The sequence below is a fragment of the Takifugu rubripes genome, unplaced genomic scaffold (genome assembly GCF_901000725.2).
Source record: "Takifugu rubripes unplaced genomic scaffold, fTakRub1.2, whole genome shotgun sequence".
In the NCBI taxonomy this organism is placed as follows: Eukaryota; Metazoa; Chordata; class Actinopteri; order Tetraodontiformes; family Tetraodontidae; genus Takifugu; species Takifugu rubripes.
In genome coordinates, this window is record NW_021821578.1 from 36,650 (window position 1) to 42,644 (window position 5,995).

General features: G+C 43.5%; 1 long non-coding RNA gene across 1 annotated transcript; it reads right to left on the reverse strand.

Moving 5' to 3' along the window:
• Positions 1–1,016: 1,016 nt before the first annotated feature.
• On the reverse strand, positions 1,017–3,467 carry LOC115248124 (uncharacterized). The gene is made up of 3 exons (XR_003887129.1): positions 3,316–3,467; positions 2,822–2,873; positions 1,017–1,076 (listed from the first exon to the last, which is right to left on the reverse strand). It is a non-coding gene; the product is annotated as an uncharacterized lncRNA (long non-coding RNA).
• Between the last annotated feature and the right edge of the window lie 2,528 nt (positions 3,468–5,995).

The window sequence follows — 5,995 nt, forward strand, 5'->3', positions numbered from 1 at the left end:
GATGTGGTTGGTGATGATGTAGTTGCAGAAGTTGTGGATGGACTTGCTGTTGAACTTGATGTTTGACTGCTTGTTGCTGATGTTGTTGGTGACGATGTAGTCGCAGAAGTTGTGGATGGACTTGTTGTTGAACTTGATGTTTGACTGGTTGTTGCTGATGTGGTTGGTGATGTAGTTGTAGAAGTTGTGGATGGACTGCTTGATGCTGATGTTGGTGACGATGTAGTTGCAGAAGTTGTGGATGGACTTGTTGATGTTGAACTTGATATTTGACTGGTTGTTGCTGATGTGGTTGGTGACGATGTAGTTGCAAAAGTTGTGGATGGACTTGTTGATGTTGAACTTGATATTTGACTGGTTGTTGCTGATGTGGTTGGTGACGATGTAGTTGCAGAAGTTGTGGATGGACTTGTTGTTGTTGAACTTGATGTTTGACTGGTTGTTGTTTTTTTTTTTGACTGTACCGTCACCAAGAAATGAACAACTAAAAAAGGTGGAATATAATATTTAGATTTCTAGAGTTTTTTGCAGTCATTCACTATTATCTGAAGTTCCCGTTTAAGAAATGTAATTCTGATTTCAGGCACTTCCAATTTTAATTTAAAATATTTACTCATATATCTATCAATATAATTTTTGGGGGTTAGGATTTTTTTTTTTTTTACAGTTTGCAACCACCTACCATAAGACACTGACTGCTGTTGAATTTTTAATTCAAATTTTCTGTGTTAATTCAAAGTTGGTGAAGAATTTATTTAAGGTAAATGTTGGCAGTGATTATGCTGTTGCTTAAAAAACCATCACTGGATCCTGACATATTAGCAAATTATAGGCTGATATCCAACCTTCCTTTTATCTCTAAAATTCTTGAGAAGGTTGTGGTGACTCAGTAACTGGAGCACCTGCAGAGAAACTGCCTGTTTGAGATGTTTCAGTCAGGCTTTAGAGCTCACCATGGCACAGAAACAGCACTTATTAAAGTTACTAATGATGTTATAGCTTCAGATCATGGACTGGTTACTATGCTGGTTCTGCTGGACCTCAGTGCTGCTTTTGATACAGTTGATCACAGCATCCTGTCACATAGATTGAAACATATGCTTGGGATTAAAAGGACAGCCCTAGAGTGGTTTAGATCGTATTTATCAAATAAATACCAGTTTGCTCATGTCCATGGCATTCCCTCTTCATACAATAGGGTTAGCCATGGAGTTCCACAAGGTTCTGTACTTGGACCAATTCTTTTCACCTTGTACATGCTCCCCTTAGGAAACATTATTCGGCAGCATAGGATAAATTTTCATTGTTATTCTGATGACACTCAGCTACATTTATCCATGAAACCAGAGGAGACAGAGAAGTTAGTGAAGACCTGTCATAAAGACATAAAGTCCTGGATGTCTTCAAATTTCCTTCTCCTTAACGCAGGAAAAACTCAGGTCATGGTGTTTGGTCCTCAACCTCTCACAGATTGATTAGATCACATGATCACTCTAGATGGTATCTCATTAACATCTAGTCTCTGTAAGGAATCTTGGAGTAACCAAAATCTGTCCAACTCATAAATTAAAATAGTCTCTAGAAGTGCCTTTTTTCACTTGAGGAACATCACAAAGATCAGGAAACTACTGACGCAACATGATGCTGAAAAGTTAGTCCAGCATTTGTTACTTCCAGGCTGGACTATTGTAGTTCTTTATTATCAGGGTATCCAAACAACTCTTTAAGAAGCCTCCAGGTGATCCAAAATGCTGCAGCTAGAGTTTTGATAGGTATTGACAAAAGAGATCACATGACTCCTGGACTGGCGTCTCTTCATTGGCTGCCCATTAAATTTAGAATAATTTTTAAAATTCTGCTTCTGACCTACAAGGTCTTCAGAGGTCTAGCTCCGTCCTACCCGGAGGAGCTAGCGACACCTTATCATCCCGATAGACTGCTCCGTTCTCAGAATGCTGGTTTACTTGTGGTCCCCAGAGTCTCTAGTTGTAGAGTGGGGGCCGAGCATTTAGCTAACAGGCCCCCCTGCTGTGGAACCAGCTCCCTGTCCAGGTACAGGAGGCTGACTCCATCTCTACTTTTAAGATTAGACTTAAAACCTACCTCTTTGAAAAAGCTTATTATCACTAATTCTGTAGTTCCAGTTACGATCATAGGCAGACAAATGATCATACTTAGAGGGTCGTCTAATCATTAGGTTAACATCTTAGTTATGCTGCTATAGGCCGAGGCTGCCGGGGTCCAGAAACATGATCACCTGACAGGCCTCTGTCACCCCACTGGGAAACGGTCTCCTCTCCTCCTCACCAAGTAGACTAGTGATGTTATTTCTTGTGTAGTTTTTCTGCACCCCACACCCCCCCTTCTGTATTCATCTACAGGTATCGCCGCCTTCAGAGTTCCATGCTGACCTGCTGACCCCGCTGACCCACACAACTTGACTGTACCGGCAGCTTATTTTACTTAATATAATGTATTTCTGTGTTTATTTCTAGGCTCTACCTATTCTCTCCTCTACCTGTCCTCCCCCTTCTTCTCTCTCTCTACCCAGCCGGCCATCAGCAGAAGGGTCCCCCAACATGAGCCTGGTCCTGCTCAAGGTTTCTTCCTGTTAAAGGGGAGTTTTTCCTGCCACTGTTGCTTGTCTGGGGTTAGGCCCTGGGATTCTGTAAAGCGCCTTGAAACAATTTTGATTGTAACAGACGCTATATAAATAAAGATTGATTGATTGTTCCATAATATAGTATTCCTGGGTCTGATTTAAGATGTTTTCATTTTTCATTGTATTTCTTCTGAATATTAAACTTAATATCATGCTTACCTGATAAAATGAAAAAAGCGGATATATGCCATCCCACACTCATCTTTTCTTTCTGTTAATGTGGAAAATCAAATAAAAAATTATTTCAGAATTATAACTGAGACACATTATTTTAAGTCAATACATGAAATACTGTTGATGCATTTATGTTGTACTAAATTCCTTAATTTCTATGATACAGAGACTTTGAAATGAGCTGATTTTAATATTAAAATCACTTAATCATGAAACTTTCTGACATTTCGAAAACACCATCATCCAAACAAGCTTCTTATTATCATGTTTAAAGGATGTGTATTTGCCTCTCTGTGTTACACAAACAATTTTAACTGTATTGAAACATAAGATTAAAAATCACAAGGTTAAAGATCAAACACAATTCAAAACATTTGTTGATTACTTATTATTGGAGTAAGACTTGCAAGATTTACACATATAATCCTGTTTGTATATGTATATATAAGAGAAATAGAAATAAAGCTCAAAAATCCCACCTTGACTTCAAAGATTTTCTAGAATCTTTTGGTGAATCCTCCTCTGTGATTCTGCAGTTTGCTTCCTGAGTGTAACTGGCCACATTTATAAGGTGGAGTTTGCAAAGGAACTTAAGTAAGTGACACAGTAAATATGCGAGCCATGTTTAAAAAATGTTCTGACGCATTACAATAAATTCCCAAGATATTTTCGTGGGCTGTTTTTTGCATCACACATTTGTATAGGGAGAAGTCCAACAAGTGAAACAAGTTCCTGCTTCCACATTTTTAATGGGGTGGGGGCGTTTACAGGACAACAGGCAAAGACCTTTTTAGTGTGAGGTTCCAGCAGGCTATACACAATACATTCACAAGTACACTGGGACCAAGGAGTAATTCATAGACAACTTAATGTGTCTGCTGAAGCATTTACTTTTGAGGCAAATATGTGAACCAGAACCTTGAAAACATGCATAATATATATATATATATATATATATATAGTTAGAATGGGGTGTTGAGTTTGTCAAAGTTTTAGAATTTGCATTTCTCCTTTTGTTAACAGTCTTGTTATTCTTGATTTTGTACTGTGCCTCACAAATACTTAAATTTTCCAAATCACTCCATGTTCAAACTCCAACTTTTAAAAGTCACAGGTTTAAAAGTACACATGTTTTTCTGCCGCCATGTTTGTTTGCCTTGTGCAACGATGTTCAAAAGTTTTGGTGTTTTGTTCTTTGGAAGTTTTAGAAAGTTTTTCTACAAAGTTTGGTTTGATGTTTTGGTTAGATAGCTGGACATCTGCTTTGTATGTATATGAAATAATGTTTTCTGCATTTGATCCTGCTCAGAAAATATTAACAACAATAAAATACATTCATGGCTAACTTACTCAATGCTTTGGAAGTGTTTGTGCCGTATTTAGCTGTTTTTATAATTGAATTGAATTGAATTGAATTGAATCAGGTTTATTGCCATTGTTCATGTAATACACAGTATTACACAAACTAGGAATTTTTCTTGGTGTGACGCTGCGACATTCAACATAAGAACACAACACTAGAAATAGTGCAGGTCAATGCAGGAGTAATGTATTGTTCATGAGTCCGACTGGCTGCTGTACGTGGTGCTTAAGTGATAAGTCACTTGGTGTTCAGCAGCCTGATGGCAGAGGGGAAGAAGCTGTTCATGTAGCGGGAGGTTTTGGTCCGAATGGACCGTAGTCTCCTGCCTGAGGGGAGGGGGGAAAACAGTCCATGACCAGGGTGGGAAGGGTCGGCCGTGATCCGACCTGCACGCCTCCGGGTCCTGGAGATATACAGGTCCTGGATAGATGGAAGCCTGCAGCCGATCACCTTCTCGGCAGCGCGCACGACGCGCTGCAGCCTCAGTCTGTCCCTGGCGGTGGCACCAGCGTACCACACGGTGATGGAGGAGGTGAGGACGGACTCGATGATGGCCGTATAAAACTGCGCCAACATCCTGGGAGGCAGTTTGAGCTTCCTCAGCTGCCGTAGGAAGAACATCCTTTGCTGGGCCTTCTTGATGAGGGAGCTGATGGTTGGCTCCCACTTAAGGTCCCGGGTGATGGTGGTGCCCAGGAAGCGGAAGGAGTCAGCGATGGTGATGGGGGAGTCCATGAGGGCAAGGGGGGGCAAAGGGGCTGTGACTTTCCTGAAGTCCACAATCATCTCCACTGTCTTCTGAGCGTTCAGCTGCAGGTTGTTGTGTCCGCACCAGGACACCAGTCGAGCCACCTCCCTCCTGTAGGCAGTCTCATCGCCATTGGAGATGAGCCCGATGAGGGTGGTGTCATCCGCAAACTTGACCAGTTTGACAGACTGGTGGCTTGAGGTGCAGCAGTTAGTGTACAGGGAGAAGAGGAGGGGGGAAAGTACACAGCCCTGGGGTGATCCAGTGCTGATGGTGACGGAGTCCGAGACAGTCTTCCCCAGCCGCACATACTGCCTCCGATCCGTCAGGAAGTGAGTGATCCACCTGCAGAGGGAGTCAGGCACACTAAGCTGGGACAGCTTGTCCTGTAGCAGAGCGGGGCGGATGGTGTTGAATGCAGAGCTGAAGTCCACGAACAGGATCCTCGCGTAGGTTCCCGGGGAGTCCAGATGCTGCAGGATGGAGTGAAGGGCCAGGTTGACCGCATTGTCCACAGATCTGTTGGCTCTGTAGGCGAACTGCAGTGGATCCAGGAGGGGGGTGGTGATGGACTTGAGGTGTGGCAGGATCAGGCGCTCTAAGGACTTCATGACTACAGAGGTGAGCGCCACAGGTCTGTAGTCGTTAAGCCCAGTGATCCGTGGCTTCTTGGGAACAGGGACGATGGTTGAGGTTTTGAGGCAGGCTGGCACCTGGCACGACTCCAGGGAGGAGTTGAAGATGTCTGTGAAGACAGGAGTCAGCTCCTCTGCGCAGTGCCTCAGGGTGGAAGGAGACACGCCGTCCGGGCCAGGGGCCTTGCGCGGGTTCAACCTGGCGAACTGCCTTCGCACATCCTGTTCACTGATGGTGAATGGAGGGGGGGAACTGGTGGTAAGTGATGGGGGGGAGGGGGATGGTGAGTGATGGTGAGTGGAGGGGGGAGGAGGAGGGAACTGCCTTTGATGGAGTGAGGTCCATGGGGGCAGTGGCCCTGGGGGGAGGGGAGGTGTTGGGCGTGGCTGACGAGGTGTCAAAGCGGGCATAA